We start from the raw sequence: 17,553 nt of genomic DNA on the forward strand, positions 1-17,553 counted from the left end.
CATTGTTGATTTGTCTCTTTCTATTAATATTTATTTTGACTCCTTGGTTAAGGTAGAATCTGCAAGGTTTTTTTCCTATGCAGTTAGGTTTATTTTCTATTTATAAATAGTAAATACTTTAATGGGAGATATTGCAAGACTATGTAAATATTCTGTTACTCCTAAAATGTTAGCAACTTGTTTTAGTATACATTGGTGATTCTTGCCTGAGTCAGTTGTTATTATGATGATTGACAAATTCCAGTTGTGTAATTCCATTATTCATTCTGCATTTATTAGTTGACATTCTACTGTGAGCATGAGGTATTTTCCTTTTTCTTTATGTATATATGTGTTTACTTATAGTGGTATGGATTTATTGATTCTTATATGATCGATTATAACCCCGTAACCATCATTATACATATTAATGGTGAAATTGTACAGACTTGGCCACTGCAAGCCCTGTCAAACTGAAGCCTCTGTCCCTTTGGCAAGTGCACATTGTTCTTTTGAACACTTCTTTATGTTTTGGCTCTACAAGAAACTCCAGATATCTTTTAACTTCCCAGCTTCAGCCCTGGAATGATCCATTTCTTTAAAAAAAATCCTGGGTGCTATGTGTGTTACTAGGCCCTCTATATATCTGTATAGGCCAAGCTATATCAATTCTATGTTTATTTATATACACAAATGCCAATTTATGTTAAATATCTAATAAGAAACCAGGAATTCACATAATACCTTAAATTCTAATCCACAAGGTTAATTCTAGTCTTGCCCATTTCTATAGTTGAACTCCTATTTCCAACATTCAAAACTCAGGTTCCTTTTTTCCACAATATATTTACTAATTTACCCAATCTTACACTGCACAGAAAGCAGTTTCATAATTGCTAACCCATTCCACCATAAAATAAATAAAACAAGCCTACAAGTTTTTCTGTCTTAGTCAGTATATATAGACAAAATATTGTGTTCAAACATTATTTGTGTCTCCTTCAGTTTGGCTATAAGTTAGTTGCATTTGTTTTCATTTTATTTTGTTTTTCTCCATCTTTATTGCTTTTTATTAATGTCTTTTTGAGGATGTGAAACATTAACATGCTTCAAAAATTCAGAACTATAGACAAAGGTGTACTCAGAGAGATGTAAGCACCTCCATCCATTTTCACCCTGCCCCATAGCCACCAATGTTTTCCTTCCTTCTTTCCTTCCTTCCTTCCTTCCTTTCTTTTTGTTTCATTTCCTTCTTTCCTTCTTTTTGTTTTCCTTTCTTTCTTTTTTCTCTCTCCTTCCTTCTCTCTCTTTTTTCTTTCTTTTTTTTTGTGACACAGGAGATGAAACTCAGGGCCACAGGCATGTTTGGGAAACACTCTACCCCTGACCAGTCTCATTATTCCTGCTTTTCCCTTTCTGTGTCATCTTTTACATTAGAACACATATAGCATCTTTTTCTTTTTTGTTCCTCCCTTCTCTGCTACACAAAAGATAGCTTACAATAGATACATTTTTCTTTTGCATTTTGCTTTTTCTACTTAAAAACTTATCCTAGAACTGATGTTCACAGAGATTTCCCTCATTTTTATAGAATTTTAAAATATCAAATTGTGGGGTAAGAACAAGATAAAATGCAATAAGAACTGCCATTCAAGGAAGGTAAGAATGAGAACATGAGGAAGTCACTGCCTTGTGTCAGTCATCAAACCCTTGAAGCATGATTATGATTTCCTTACCACAGCAATGAAGTAAACTCCTTCAGAAGTCTCCACTTCTGCTCCATACGATGATTCTCTTGTCTGTTTCCTCTGCATTCTCCAACTCTACCCTTTGGCACTTCTTTGCCTATTTTCTTCAATAGGCACATAGTGGATAGTCTACCTTCTGGGGTGGGTACTATAGCCTTTTGGAGGGGGGCTGGAGGAATTTTTACAGTCCATTTCCTGTGTGTGAAAACTTGGGAGTACAAGTTTAAGTTTAGGGCTTAAATAATCATTGGCTACAAGTATGATATATTTGATATATTCTAAGAACTTTTGTAAATGCCACAATGTACCCCACCCAGCACAACAATAATAAATAAATAAATAAATAAAAACGAGGAAAAAATAAAAAATCATAGGCTACTTTTAGTTCCATTTCTTCCATACTTTATTGGTATAGTTTATGTAAAATAAAATTCACTTTGTGGTACAGTTATATGCAGTATTTAAAATGTATATACTTGCTTCCTTTTCTTCTAAGTAGCCTGAGGTGAACCTGTGAAAATGGTTTGCTACTCTCTTGACTCAGAAAAGTCCACAAAAATCATGCCAATCAAGAGGTTCAAATTTTCTTGTTCACTTTAGGAAAACCTGAGAAAATGCCCAGGCCTCAAGAATATGCATATCCAAAAACCCACCACGTATCTGTAAGGTATCACTTTAAAGAAGCAATGTGCAGGGGCTGGCGGAGAGGTTCAAGTGGTAGAGTGCCTACCTAGCAAGTGTGAGGCCCTGAGTTCAAACCCCAGTATTACAAAAAAAAAATAATAAGGGCAGTTGGCATGGTGGCATGCAACACATCCCAGCTACTTGGGAGGCTGAGACAGAAGGCTCACTTAAGGTCAGGAGTTGGGGGCAAGACAGTGAGACCCTGAAACTGTCTCTTAAAAAGAAAGAAATTTGGGTTTTCTCTAGTTTGCAGGAATCAGGAAAAATAAACTATTGTAAATATTTATATTACGTTTTTGTATGAACACTACGTTTTATTCTTGTGGCTAAATGACCTTTTAGGAATAAGATTGTAGGATCGTATGGTAAGTGTGCATTTAACTTTTTGAGAAATTGCCAAGCTATTTCCAAAGTTGTTGTGCCATTTTGTATATTACTGGCAATGCATGAAGGTTCCAATTGCTCCCCATATTAACCAGCCCTTTGTGTGGCATTTAAAAAAATTTTTGCCATTGTAGAAGGTGTGCAGTAGTATCTCATTGTGTTTTACAATTGCACTTTTCTAAGAACTAAGATATTTAGCATTTTCTCATGTGCTTATGTGCTTTTTGTGTATCTTTGGTGAAATGTCTATCTGAATTTTTTACACTTTTAATATTTGAATTGTCTTCTTTTAATTTTGAGAATTGTTTATACATTCTAGATTCAAGTGCTTCATTGGATACATGCTTTGCAAATATTTTGGTACACTATGTCTTGTCTTTTTAACCTCTTAATAGTGTCTTTCATAGAGCACAAGATTAAATTTTGATGAAGTTAAATTTATCAGCTTCTTTCTTTGTGTATCATGTGCTTATTGTCATATCTAAGTGTTATTTTTAAACTTAAGGTTAACAGATTTTCTTCTGGAAGTTTTAGCAATTTAGGTTTTACATTTAGGCCTATGATCCATTTTGATATTTTAATATTTTTGTGGAGAAAGCAAGGTATGGATCAAGGATAAAAGAGGTTTTGTTTTGTTTTGTTTTTTTCAATATAGATATCCAATTTTTTCCAGCACCGTTTGCTGAAAAGATTTTCTTTTTCTCCATAGAATTGCCTTTGCACCTTTGTTTCTGCACTATTTTTTGCCTTGATTACTATAACATTATGAAATTTAGAAATTAGCTTGTGTATGTATGTGTGTGAATGGAGTTTTTTTTAATTATTGTTGTGCTGGATACATTGTGACATTTATAAAAGTTCTTACAATATATCATAGTTCAATTCACCATCTCATTTTCCCTCTCCCCATTTCTGGAACAGAAAATGGCTTGTTGATCTACAGAAGATTCTTCTAAGATTTTGATAGAGATTATACTAAATCTATAAATCAGTTTAGAACCTATTAACATTTCATGATTCTTGAGTTTTCTAATCTATGAATGTGACATACATCTCCATTTCTTTGGGTCCTTATTTCATCAGTCTTTTGTAGCTTCTGGTCAGTCCCATGAGGAACTATCTCTGGTCTTTTATTTATTAGTCTCTGAGTTTTGCCCGACCCTTTCTATCTCAACCTAATGGTGGTTACCTGGAGGTCATCTAAAAATAGGTTTGAGTGAGAAGGAACTTCCTTTACTTGAGTTTTTGCCTAGGGCCAAAATTTTCTCTCCTGCTATTACTCTCTCATTGATTACCACTGTTTCCTTCTAGAAAACGAATTGGTTTTTTAAAATCCTGCAAGTTCTGCAAATTCTAGGAACCTTAGTAAAATTAGATTATAAACCGCAAGCCTAGCGTGCCTCCCTTTGGCTATCTCTGGAATGAACTGTCTCCCTTGTAAAACAACTCAGTAGCTAAAAGCAGCACAAAGTAATGACCCACCAACATTATGAATTTTTAAAACCATTTCCTCTAACACTGCAGGTTCAGCCAGTAGCTTGTGTTTTGAATTTCAAGATATCCTAGGTGACCGTTTTACCTTTAACAAAAGTCCACCAGCTTTCTGGTATGAAAAATCTGCCCTTACCATCTGCTGCCGAGCCATTTACACTTTTCCAAGATATTAAGAGACAATGAATTTTTTTCTGTCGCATGCAGAGAGAATAATTATAACTATAATCAATATTCTCAGTGATATTAGAAAAGATATCGGTACTGTAAAATAATAATAGGATCCTCTTTAAGAAGAAACATTTAGAGAATATAAAAAGAGCCTCTGGAAAATAAAAAAATGAATACTCAATAAGAACAAAGAGTAATTATGTGGAAAATAGGACAACAAAAGAAACCCAAGGACTTCTGCATATGGATGAATTGAAACGTATTTGGAAAATAAATGGAGAATATATTATTGAATTAGTGCTAATATCATAGAGAGTTCAATAGCAATAAAATTATTAATTCTAAGGAAAACACAAAGTTGTAAAGAAAATGTTAAAGATTGTAGTATACCAGCTGGCTAGCTCACCTGCTAATTGAATTTACACAGTCAAATCATTGCAAATATGGTACACATACAATTGGAAATAAAGGATGGGGAGAAAACATGTGTGTGTTGTGTGTATGACTATCTATGTCAAAAAGAACAAAATTCTCATCTTTCATAGTGAGAAATCAACAGATGCCTAAAATTGAACAATGCAAACATAGCAATGTAAGGACTTACTTCAAAATTAATGAACCAAGTATTAAAGGTAAAGATGTAAGAATTGCCTCTGGGAGGGGAGGAAGTGGGAAAGAGGACAGATATTTGTGTGGCAAAGTTTATAGAGCTACTTAATTTTTTTGTGGTGCTGGAGTTCAAACCCAGGCAGGTCCTCACACAGGCATCCTACCACAGAGCTACATCCCTAGCCTGGGCTACTTAATTTATTAAACAATGTACCCAAAGTGCAATGATGACAGCAACATAGATGTAACCCTGCAACTATGCTACACAGAAGTACAGTTTCAGATTATACAGAAGCCCTAAAACTTGTCACTCCATCTGTTTCACAGCTACCAATCATAGGCTAGTGTGGAGAAGGTGATAGCCTTCTGAGGTTTTTCATTAGTGTCTTCTACAAGTCCCTCCTAACTTTAAATGGAAGATAGAATCTTGGGAAATTGAATGAAAAGGATGGATGAAAGCCAGTATAGTGATCTTCAGAGAGGAAATAATAAGCAAGGAGAACAGTAGGTATATTTCAAGGGCATTCTGAATATAAAAACTTCAAACAATGTAACATTCTATGTTCAGCAGAGAAATAACAGCAGCAGAAGTCACCTCAGTTTGGTTTATGTAACTATCAGAAATTGAATATATCCAAAGTTTCTAGAATAATGTCACAATAATCTTAAAAAAGGATTATTATATAGCCATAATCCATCTTCATGTGCGGATTTTATGCAACAGAGTCCTATATCCTTATTTCGCATGAAGATAGCTACAATCATTAGTTAATTCATATTTGTCACAAAGTTATTTAATATCATATTTGAAATTAAGTAGGCCAAAAGTTCCTCCATTTTTTTCAGGTGCTCCATTCACCAACCCTCCTCCAACCCTACCTCCAGAATTGGATTAAAGGATTAAAATATATTTAAATGAAATGATAGAGATAAGCATGGTAGTACACAGTTGTAATCCCAGCCTTCACAAGGTAGAAGCAAGAGAATCAAAAGTTCAAGGCCAGCCTGGCTACATAGAGAGACCTTATCTAAAAAAAAAATAGGGCTGGGGGTGCAACTCAGTAGTAGTGCTTACCTAGCATACATGAGGTCCTGGGTTTGATCCACAGCATCACACGTGAAAGATAATGGTCAGTTATCTAGTAGGGGAATGTGGTTAATAAGTACTTGATAAAGACAAAAAGCAGACCTGGCAAACATTGTGGAATTTGACCAAAAATTAAACTGCTAGTGTTTTTTTCAATATATTTTTAAAAATCGGGGCAATAACAGGAATAATAGAGGATTATATGAAAAAGACGTAGTCATGCTAAAAATAGCAAGAGTTGGGGATTATGCTAATATATAGAACTATTTGTACAAAAAAATATTTAAAATAATTTCAAACTGTTGAAGTACACTGCCTCATTGGTTGTAACTATCCAAAAGCATGTGTCTATACTAAAAGGAATGAAAATAAATGAAAGCCTGTAGCATTTAATATTCAGCGCGTTCTTTTTCTGTAAAAATGTATAAAATTCATTAACAACTCCAGTAAATCTATTCTTGCCAAACCCCCGTAGGAGTTATCTTTGATTCACCTCAGTTCCTCACACTCTAAATCCAATTCCTTTGCAACTTCTGTAGACTTTAGGATCCAAATATAGCCAAATTGTGTCTATATATCTCTGCCTCCACCACTATTACCAATTTATAAACTACTTTATCTAGAATATTCTCCTAGTTGGTCTTCCAGCTTCCAGTTTTAGTCACATATAATCCAAATGGCAACCAGGGAGCCCTTTTAAAACATAAGTCAGATCATGTCACTGTCCTACTAAAATCCTTGCAATAACTGTCCATTGCATCTAGAATAAACTCCAGATTTTAGCTGGACCTGTCATCTACTCTCTGATGTGGCCCCTGCTCTGTGACCCCACCATGCTCCAGTATACTGGCCTTCTTTCTGTTCCTCCAGCACGCCAAGCTCACACCTGCTTTTATGTTTCTGTACTTTCTGTTTTTCCACCTAAGAGTTCTTCCTCTGATCTTTGCATAGCTTCTTCGTTCTTGTCATTCGTGTCTCAGAAAACATCTTTTCTTTGAGAGAAATCTTCTCTGGCCAGCACTTGCACTACCTGATATTTTCGTAGGTTTTGATTTGGCTACTCCCTAGCAGTATAGGCCTTGTTCATCTCATTCAGCTCCACAGCTGCAGTACCTACATCACTACAGCTTGTCTGATTTGCAATAAATATTTTTGAATAAATGAATAAAAATGATGAAATCACATTTATAGTTTAATAATTTTAAAAGATGCTCAATTGTTAGTTACCATTTTGGCACTGAGAGCACAGTAAAGCTTTCTCTCTGTGGATGCATCAAAATAAGGAGGAGTTGGAATATACAGAAACAGAAGGGTATGTGCCCATACTCTTTCTCCCTGTCTCAGAAACATTAGAAACCAGTTGGCCTCTTATTTTTCAAAAATGTAAACTAGGATTAAATGACCTACTGAAGATCATACAGCCAGTTTGTGGTAGAAATGGAGCTAGAACCCAGCTCTCCTGAGCCTCAACACCATGTTCTTTCTTCAGTTCTCTTGTTAATAAAGGTCAACATTGTGGTCCTTATTAAATACTGGCTCTCGTAGGGTATAACAAAGCTCAAAAATCAAGTCAAGTAGACAGTGAGGAGATGATGGAGAAACAAAGGAGACATAAGAAAAGTTGTACTTCTGAGTACGCAGTATGCTATGGGTAAGTTGCTTGAAATCATAAAACAAAGATAAACCACACATGTACAGTCCTCATGAAACAGTAACACTCAGCCAAAGTTGATGTGGACATCTAGAAGTTAGAAATGCATTGAAATACTGTTTCTTAAAGTCATTTGTAACATTGCAAAATGTTATAGATGATTAAATGTTAACATAGTAGACTTTCAATTCACAAAAAGATTTTGCTTATCACATCCCTTTCTACTTCAAGAAACAGAAATTAAAGAACTAGTTCTGAAGTTTTGAGGCATCAGGCCATGCTTTTATTTTAGGCATATGCACTTAATGCTAGTAAACTGAGTGAGCTTTTTCTCCCTTAGGGTCAACACCACATCATCAACTTAACCTGAATGTCTGGAAATTTTCAAAATTGATTTGTAGCATGAACACTATTTTAAAAGATTGCCAAATCACACCATGCTTTCAGATTTACATTTAATCATTTTAATTGTACAAATACCCTAAAACTTACATTAATGGTTATATGTCTCTAGAATATATACAGTACAAGGCAGCACATTCTTCTATCTTTATGCCCTCCAGCACATTCTTTTGGGTATAAAATGGATGAGACAAAGGAGTCACAAGCTATCGTAACATGACATGTATGCATTTGTAAATCAAGCAAAAGTATCAGGTGACTAACAGAGCTAGGCCATTTTCAAGCAAGGAGCATGAAAATGAACAATAGATTGTTCCTATTTTCAAGAAATGTACAATCTTGTTGATGAGAAAAAAGATTATACTTTTCAAAACCACAAATGTATTGTGCACACATATACACAGAGGATAAAATGACAGAAAATAATTAAGAATTAAGAAGAAAGTAAGTCTTCCTTAATTAATAGGGTTTCTCAACTTACAAGTCTCATTTTTTGGAGTGCTCTCAGCTTTGATTCTAAACTACCTTTAAGATTCCAGGGAAGTGCTGAACCATGTGACAAAAGTATTTAGGTGGACCTTGAAGCAGTTTTTCAAAAAATCATTTTTGGGTAGACAAAACATTTGCTTTTTTAATATTACAAATATCAATTTTATTTTCCAAGGAACACTTCATTTCCAATGCAAACTTTCTTAAACACTTTATTCAAATATTAACATTATTTCTTTCTGATTGTTATTTAGCAAAAGAATGATTTATACTCAGTTCTTGATTTTGAGTCAATGTGAAATATTGATATACTTCCTTATTTGGATGGGATTTTTTTCTCTAAGGTATACTTTCTTTGGTTATAAATTGTGGAATATATCGCATGTACAAAGAAGTATATAAAATACATAACTATCCACTGAATACTCATGTAACTATCATTCAGATTAAGAAAGAGGATCCTAGGTATTTTAATACATCATCAGAGAAGGGAGCGAGCACTTCAGTCTGAGAGAGGAAATTTCTTTCCGGATGAAAAATGAATGTTTTTCTTCCTTGTTTCTCTTTTCATTCCTTAGTCTCAAATTTGGAAAAGGTCCTGAAATAAATAAGCATAAACAGTTCATTTCCTAACTCCTTAACTCAAATTACATTCTTTATATCACAGTTCATGATCCTCCCTGATGACGTATTTAAAGGGGAAAAAGGAGCATATAATTAATGAAGAATGAAATTTTTCAAACTCATGCTGCTGATATTTTTATAATTATGATTTATTGTCCTGTAGTATTGCTCTGTTTAATAAACCTCATGTGAAAAATTTTGACAAGGAAGAATGATAACAAGCCTACATAAAATGTGCTCTCTAGCAATAGCTGTCAACTATATTGACCCTAAATAAATTCAGTGCACTGAATGACTGATGTTTTACCTTTGTCAAAAAAAAAATCATACATTGTCTTCTAGGCTACCTTTGGTAGAATTTTGCATTTAGGTAAAATCTTTCTTCCCACAGTAATCTCCATCTCCACTATGACACTATGAAGGGAGGAAGTAGGAAATATAATGCCTGCCCTCAGGGAGGCTTAAGGAGAATGGTGGAGGGGGTGAATTCAAGTGCAATACATTTGATAAATTGTAAAAACTTTTGTAAATGCCACAATGTACCCCCACCTAGCACAACAATAAAGAAAAACGAACAACATCCACTCAAAGGCAAATGAAAAGTACTTACAATCCGTAAGTAAGTCTCAGATACTAAAGAACAGGTTGAATGGGAAACAAAATGGCTGCATTTCAAGAGCAGTTCGTAAGATTATTTGAAACTTACAATACATCTTACCATCAGAAACATCATAAATAAATGCTAATTAGATATATGGATTTGCCAAAAGAAACTCATGTAGTTCACAATATATGGAAGTTTTATCTGTAAGGTTACTAGGAAAGTGCAGTAGAGGAGTAAATAATTAGACAATATTGGAAAATAAAATGATTATGTTGCTCTTAACGCAGAGAAACTAAAGTAGATACCTTAAAAGCAACTGAGGCCAATAGGAGAAGGGGAGCAGGCACTAGAGAAAAGGTTAGATCAAAAAGAATTAACCTAGAAGGTAACACACATGCACAGAAAATTAATGTGAGTCAACTCCCTGTATAGCTATCCTTATCTCAACCAGCAAAAACACTTGTTCCTTCCTATTATTGCTTATACTCTCTCTTCAACAAAATTAGAGATAAGGGCAAAATAGTTTCTGCCAGGTATTGAGGGGGTGGGGGGGAGAGGGAGGGGGCGGAGTGGGTGGTAAGGGAGGGGGTGGGGGCAGGGGGGAGAAATGACCCAAGCCTTGTATGCACATATGAATAATAAAAAATAAAAAAAATGATTTTGAAGTAGTCTTAGAACATGTATCTGGCCATATTTTGGAAGTTGATGCTTGAGAAAGAGCATGTTTAATTAACATATAGATGAATACTAGCATATAGATGAATATTTCTGGGGAGTTTCTAAAAGGGATGCCTTTCAAAAACATGTTCACTCCTTGCGGTATCTCTACTTCAACTTAAGACAGATGTATTTTATTTTAATTCACTCACTCAACAAGTATTTTTTGAGAATCTCTGCTCTGTATCAAGCACTGTTCTAGGACTGGAATACATAGCAAGCATCCATGGAGAATATGGGAATATAAGGAGCTTAAGTTCTAGTGTGGGAATGGGAAAGAAGAATAATGGTATCAAGAACTGATAGGTGCTTTTCCTCGATGGAGGTTTATTATCATCTTTACTCTTATCATCAGTATTGGTTTTATATTTATCACCAGAAATAATCAGGCTTGGAATTTCTCTTTGTTCCCAAGTGGAACTTAGGAAGGGAAGGAAAAATAGAGGGGTACAGTCTTCTAAGTTTTTTGACAACCGTTACATGATGGGAAAGGCATATGTGTGAGAAAAAGATTCACTGACCCATGATAGTTGAGAGGGGAAAATAAGCATGATTGCTTCAAAGAGAAAGAGATGTTACGTAAAGCTGAGGTCACCATGCCTTGCCACCAGTCATGGAGAACTTGAGCAGTGTTAGAAATTATTTGGAAGAGGAAGTAGACTATATTGAGTATTTACATATTTCTGTATGTGGAACCCTTCTTTTCTCCTGCCTTCTTTTTCCTTCTTCTTTTTTGCCTTCCTTTGGCCATCTATCTCTTTTGCTCCCTCTCTTCCTACCTTCTTCCACATAAACATGTGTTGGTGATTGCCAAGCGTTCTACTAAGTGTTAGGTGTACAAAGTTAAGTGTGACTTAGTCTTCGTCCTCCAGGACTTGATAGTCCAGAACAATGTTTCCAACTCAAGAATTAATTTATATCCAGGTGTGGTAATTTTAAGTAGTTAACAACCTGTGTAGCCCAAGCCAATCAGTCAAAACTTCTGCCACTCAGGTTGAAGCGTGGGAGTCAGGAAGCTGCCTATGGTGTTGGCAATTAACCTTATGGTTGCTGGATAATGGACAAGTGGGTGGGTCCTGAGTGGGAAGGGTTGGAGTTCCCAGGACAACTAGGTGGGCAAGAGAACTTGGGAGGGGGGCGGTGGGCGCAGTTTCAGAATACTTGGTACTTACCATTTATCTATCATTTAACAAAAACTGTCATTTAACCGTGATATGACTATTCCCATGAATACCAACTAAATCCTTAGCTCTTCCTACATCTAAAGCTTAAAAAGATTAGGAAGTGGTTGTAGCAGGATTATGTGAGTGAGGGAAGCTCTCCTGAATGAGTCTTAATCTGAGCCTTGAGAAAGATGACTGCATTGGTTAATGATGAGGAAGGGAGGGCATTTTTAGACATAGCATTTGGCCCAAGTAATGGTGGAAATAGGTTGATTACATACAGGATGCCAAAAGGAAGCCAATCTAACTGGAAGCATGGGCAGTGAGAACATATTGTAATAGAATGTGGAACAAAAATTTTAATGGCTTCTATCTTTTGAAGAGTGGGTTGGTCGTATGCAGCAAGAGAAGAGAAAATGGGTTGCTGTGGTGCCAATAGGAACAGGGAAATTCATAAACTAGAATTAGAAGCTTAGTTCTGATGTAGCAGAAAAATGGAAGAGGCTTCCATACATCCCGCACAGCAAATGGTATGATGAGAGTGACACGGGCAGGAAAATATTCTGCTGGCAATATAAAGAAGAGACCAAAGAAAGAAGTCAGTTGGAGAGACCACTTCAGCAATCCTGGTAGAGCTGATATGGCATGCTGCAAGATGGTAACTATGGGAGTGAAAGGAATAGTGCAAGCCAACAGATATTGCAGGACCATGTGAGGAGCAGAGAAAGAGGAGTTGGCAATAAGTATAATAAATTCCATTTTAATATGATAGCTAGTTTTCTAAACGTTTAAAGGAAAAATCCAATGCTACAATACTAGCTCCTTTAAAATAGTAAATTTGAACTGGGCACAGTGGAGTGGATCTGTTGTCCCAACCACTCAGGAGGTTGAGGCAGGAAGATTACCAGAGCCAAGGAGTTTGCAAGACCCATTTCAAAATAAATAAATAAACTTTTAATGTTAGTAAATTTAACCATGTAATCTCAAAAAATTAAAAAAATTAAAAACCAATAAATTTAAGCATGTAATGATACTATCTAATTAACAAAGTAAAGATTCTAACTTTTAAAGACAGGCAGTATTATTGATAATCTTTCAACACGGTGAACACCTCTGCTACATGACACTCACAAGTAACATCATAAAGCTACATTTTATGTTGTTTCTTTGTATTAGCATATACAGTGAATATGGTGTGAACTCACTGACATTATTTATGTGAAATCTAGCAGATTTCATTGTTCTGAGGCTTAAGTTGCTTACAAAAAGTCATTTCTAAATGAAACTTTGATCTTTTGAAGGTGGGAAAGAAGGCTTGATTTTTTAACGAAGTTAATCTTCAATTGATTCTTAAGATAACAGGGAAGCTTTAGGAGCCTAATTAAGCCATGTATTTGCTCTAATTACCTCAGCTTCAGACTGCTAAGAAATAAGAGCAGCACACAGACCTGTTCTGTGTGCAGCAGTCAGGCATTTGCTTGTTGTTTTCTCCAGGAGAGGTTTTGAGTAGCACAGACGTAAAAAAGCTGAGAAGCAAAGCCATCATCTGTAAAAGGTGGCTGCAGCCACAAATCACAGGGCAACCCTTATTCCTGCTTAGCAAAGAAAGCATGTTCACTGGGCATGACTTTATTTATGTCCAAACACAGGGAAAGCAACATCCTCGTTAGCATCGTTTTTGAGTATCAAGAGCTGCACCACATTTTGAGCTAGGTAATTAAACATTAGCTCCCCAAGATTATAGGCTAATTTATGCATTGGGCAAGAATAATATTTCTTTCATTATGGTCACTTTTCTTCTTAGGCTTTATTCTCTTGAATAATGTCACTGAAACTGTCCATATTTAATGCAACCATTTAATTTTTAAGCTAAGTAAATTCATATTTCAATTATTCTTTTTGATTTTAGTACAAGTTGAGTTTAGAATACCGATGATCATGTAGATAATAAAAAGCAATGAGTTTTTATTTTCACTTATGAATCCATTCAATCTAACACTTGCTTTCTTAAAACAGGATTCACAGGAAATTCCTTTTAGAGGCAAAGCCCATTAAAGGCATATTTCTTCATTAGATGGAATTTGTTTTAAAGGTACCCTGGTTTTTAACCATGTACCTTAGTTTCCAGATGTAAAATACCAGTTGCAATATTTGCAGTTTTTCCCTCAGCTAAACTGGCAAACTAAAAAGAAAAAAAAAGATAGGTTTTATTACTTCTTAGCTGTTGTTTTAAAAACCTGTGTGTCAGACTCTTGATTCAGAGTCCAAGCTTTACAGGAATTATAACTGGATATGCAAAGTGATTTTAATTTTCTGGTGTAACTTGTCCTAAAAGTAAAAACAAAAAATTAAGAGACAGCAATCTACAAGCAAAGGATAGAAGAACATTACAAAAACCATCTGGTGAGTTCAGGCCAAACATAAACTCTCCAATTTTTGCCTGAAACACTGAGATGTCTCTATCACCACCCCTCTGCTTTATTTTGCTTATGGAAACCTGACCTAAACTAAGCAACTATTCTATATCATTAAGTTGTCCAGGAAGATGAAAGTTTAAATATACGTCAGACAAGCTGCATCATCTGCTGCAACTCAGTAATGATGGCTTCTCCAAAGCACTTCGGTGTTGGAAGAACTCTAGGACAGAAAAGGTTTGGTTGATCTATCGGAAGAAAATAATGCTCTTCGAGTCAGACCATCTCCTTGCTCACAGTACTCACACTTAACCACATTCTCTTCCATTGTTGGAAACAAAGAAAGTACAACTCACTATATCGCTAATTTCACTTGGCTGTAGTCAAATAATATACATTGGGCACATAATAATATGCCTTGAATAAAGACGGATCAGCACTGTTAATCTTTCACTGCAATTGATCGTTCAAAAATCATTTCCACACAACTTTTTTTTTTAAAACATACTGGTTAGTTCTAGATTTTCCCCGAGTAGAGAGTAATGCCATATAGTATTGTTTAAGAATGGCATATAAAATTTAACTAATGTAGATGTTCTTTTATAGTTTGTTGTCACAAAAACAAACAACTTCTCCTTTAAATATGCACATAAGCTTAGACAAATGAGATCTTTTAAAAGATGATTGGAAGTGATCATAATGACATTTGTGTGTAACAACAGCTCCTTTATAAACTGTTACAAAATGCATTGAGTCAAATTCACACATCTTTCAAAATAGAAGAGAATCAGGTTTAGGTGTGATTTTTAAAATCAGCAGATGAGAAAAAACTTGCAACAAATATGACAAAATTTTAATATCAATATCTTTATTATATAAACAAATCACACACATAAGAAAAAAACACCAAGAATCCAATAAGACAATATAGTACCAATAAATATACATACAAATATTTTTACCTTACTAGTAAACAAAAATGCAAATGAAATGAACAGTCGGAATAGCATTTCAGTTATCAGTGATTTCTTTTGTAAAAAATAAGAATGTCCAATGCTGACAATTGGCGTGTCGACAGGGTAAACTGGTATATTGTTTTTGAGAAATAATGTACCAAATATTTGTACCTTTTAACCCAGTAATTCCAGACTTCAGTTTTCTCCCCAAGGGAATAACTTGAACATTTTTTAAAGACAAAGACACAAGATATTTATTGCAGCATTATTTATAATATTGAAAAAAACTGAAAACCACCTAAATACTCCCAAAGCAGAAGGATGATTAAGTACATTAATAAACATTAGCACTGAGAATATATTCAGTGGGATATCGTGATGCATTTTAAATGGTGCTTAGGCAGATCCATGACAATACGGGGAAGTGTTATTGTGCAATCAGGTAATGCTATGTGAAAGACAGGATACAAAATTACATACATTATAAGCTTACTTCTTAAAAAGTAAGCTTAAAAGTTAAATATGTAGGGCAAAAGAGAGCATAAGGATTCTTAAATTTCTTCTTTTCAGTATTTTCCAAATTTTATTTCACATCAATTTAATATTTTCAGCATATTTTTTAAATGTCATGTTTTTAATCATAGTACTTTTAAGTGTATTGCCTTGTTTTCACATTTCTATTAAATGCAAAACCTTGTGCTTAGAAAGACATAAAATATCATAAAAAGTCCAAATGCGAGCATTCGCTATCATTTGGGTTGTAAGTGCAGGAGATCGTACACATGTGTGATGAGGCCGCTGAAACATGTTAGGTAGTAGCTCCAGTCCATTCACTTGCATTCTGCCTCCGGCCCCTTTCAGAAACCTCGGTTGCTTCTAGCACCTGTGAATATACCGGACCCATACACTGCTGGTAGGAAAGGAAACATTAATGATTGTTTCTGATATTTGGGGGAATGCCAAAACCAATTTATTTTTCCTCCAAATCAGAGCATGAAAAGGGTGCTGTCTATTCAAATATATTTGTTCTATTTCTAACAGAGAGCAAATTCTTCAGAGGGCAGAGATGGAGTCTATTTTATGATGTATACATTACCTAGCTTACTGTTAGTCTTTATAAATATTACCCTTTGTAACCAAGGGCAAGGGTGAACTAACATTCCATTCTTTTGGAGAGAAATTCCATATGTTCCCCCCCCCCTTACAAATGTGGACACTCCTTTGACATTTCTGTCCTATCTCCATCCTAAAGAGTCTGAAATCTTATTGAAAGAAGGGGGGGCAGAGAGAAGAGGAGAGAGGAAGAAAGCTAGCGCGCGCAGGAGGTTACACTTACACTCCAGCAGTTTTTCCAAAAACAAGGGAGGCAGAAGTTCTTATTTTGTGATGGCAACCTGTAGACTGAAATGCAGCAAGGACCTTCTTTTCTTGAAGCGAGGGACGTGAAGTGTATTCTAGGATATGTACTCGGTACACTCCTTTGTTCAAGGACTGAGCTTTTCTTTCTGTAAAGTTTTTCGGTCTCCTTCAAGAAAGAGGACCTTAATATTTTGAGATTCTTTAAAAAGGCACCTTTCAAAGCACCTCCCCCGACAGAAATATCACCACAGCTCAACGCTCATATTTTTCAGTGAGAATCGAGTCCGATTTTTTTCAACATGGCTGTATACTTTGCAGGTCCCCAAATTTGTGGTTTCTTAGTCATCATTCAAATAGCCAGAAACACCATCTTTAGCGAACCTGTGTTTCGTGGGCTACAATAGGCTGTGTTTACAGATTGCGTTCATTTTGAAGGCACCGCTGTTATTCCTGTGTCTTATGAGTCGCTGGCTTTTGTCAGGGGTGGAGCGGGCTCTGGAGCGCCTACAGCGTGGTGGGCGGCAGGTCTGGGGGCCCAGGTCGTTAACACATTTTCAGGGATTGCTAACACTTTCTTCTGAGAGGCACAGCCAGCCGCGTGCAGCGGGAAAGAATGGACCAGATTGTGATAGGAATAGAGAATGTACGTGAGCGACAGGGAGAAAGAGAGAGGGCGCCCACAGAGAGGTCACTATAGCTCTGGGATTTGCACGAGTTTATCACCACCATTAACAGCTACTTTGCAGAGGGTTGTTTACCGCCTGAGCGCGCGACAAGCGAACTACGCAGCGAGGGGACCCCGGCCACGCCCCCTCGCCCCTCAGCTCCTCTCCCTGCCCCCAAACTAATGAATTCGGGGCCGCCTTCCTGCCGGACCCTCCCATTGGCTCCTATCTCAACCAATCAGAGCCTTGCAACAGTTTCACCTGGCTCCCGCTTCCCAAATAAACAAACCGTACCGCAACGGTGCCAGTTCCGCAGCCTGTGGCTGCTGGCGCTCCGCCCCCTCCTGCCACCTCTG

The sequence above is a fragment of the Castor canadensis genome, chromosome X, assembly GCF_047511655.1.
Source record: "Castor canadensis chromosome X, mCasCan1.hap1v2, whole genome shotgun sequence".
In the NCBI taxonomy this organism is placed as follows: domain Eukaryota; kingdom Metazoa; phylum Chordata; class Mammalia; order Rodentia; family Castoridae; genus Castor; species Castor canadensis.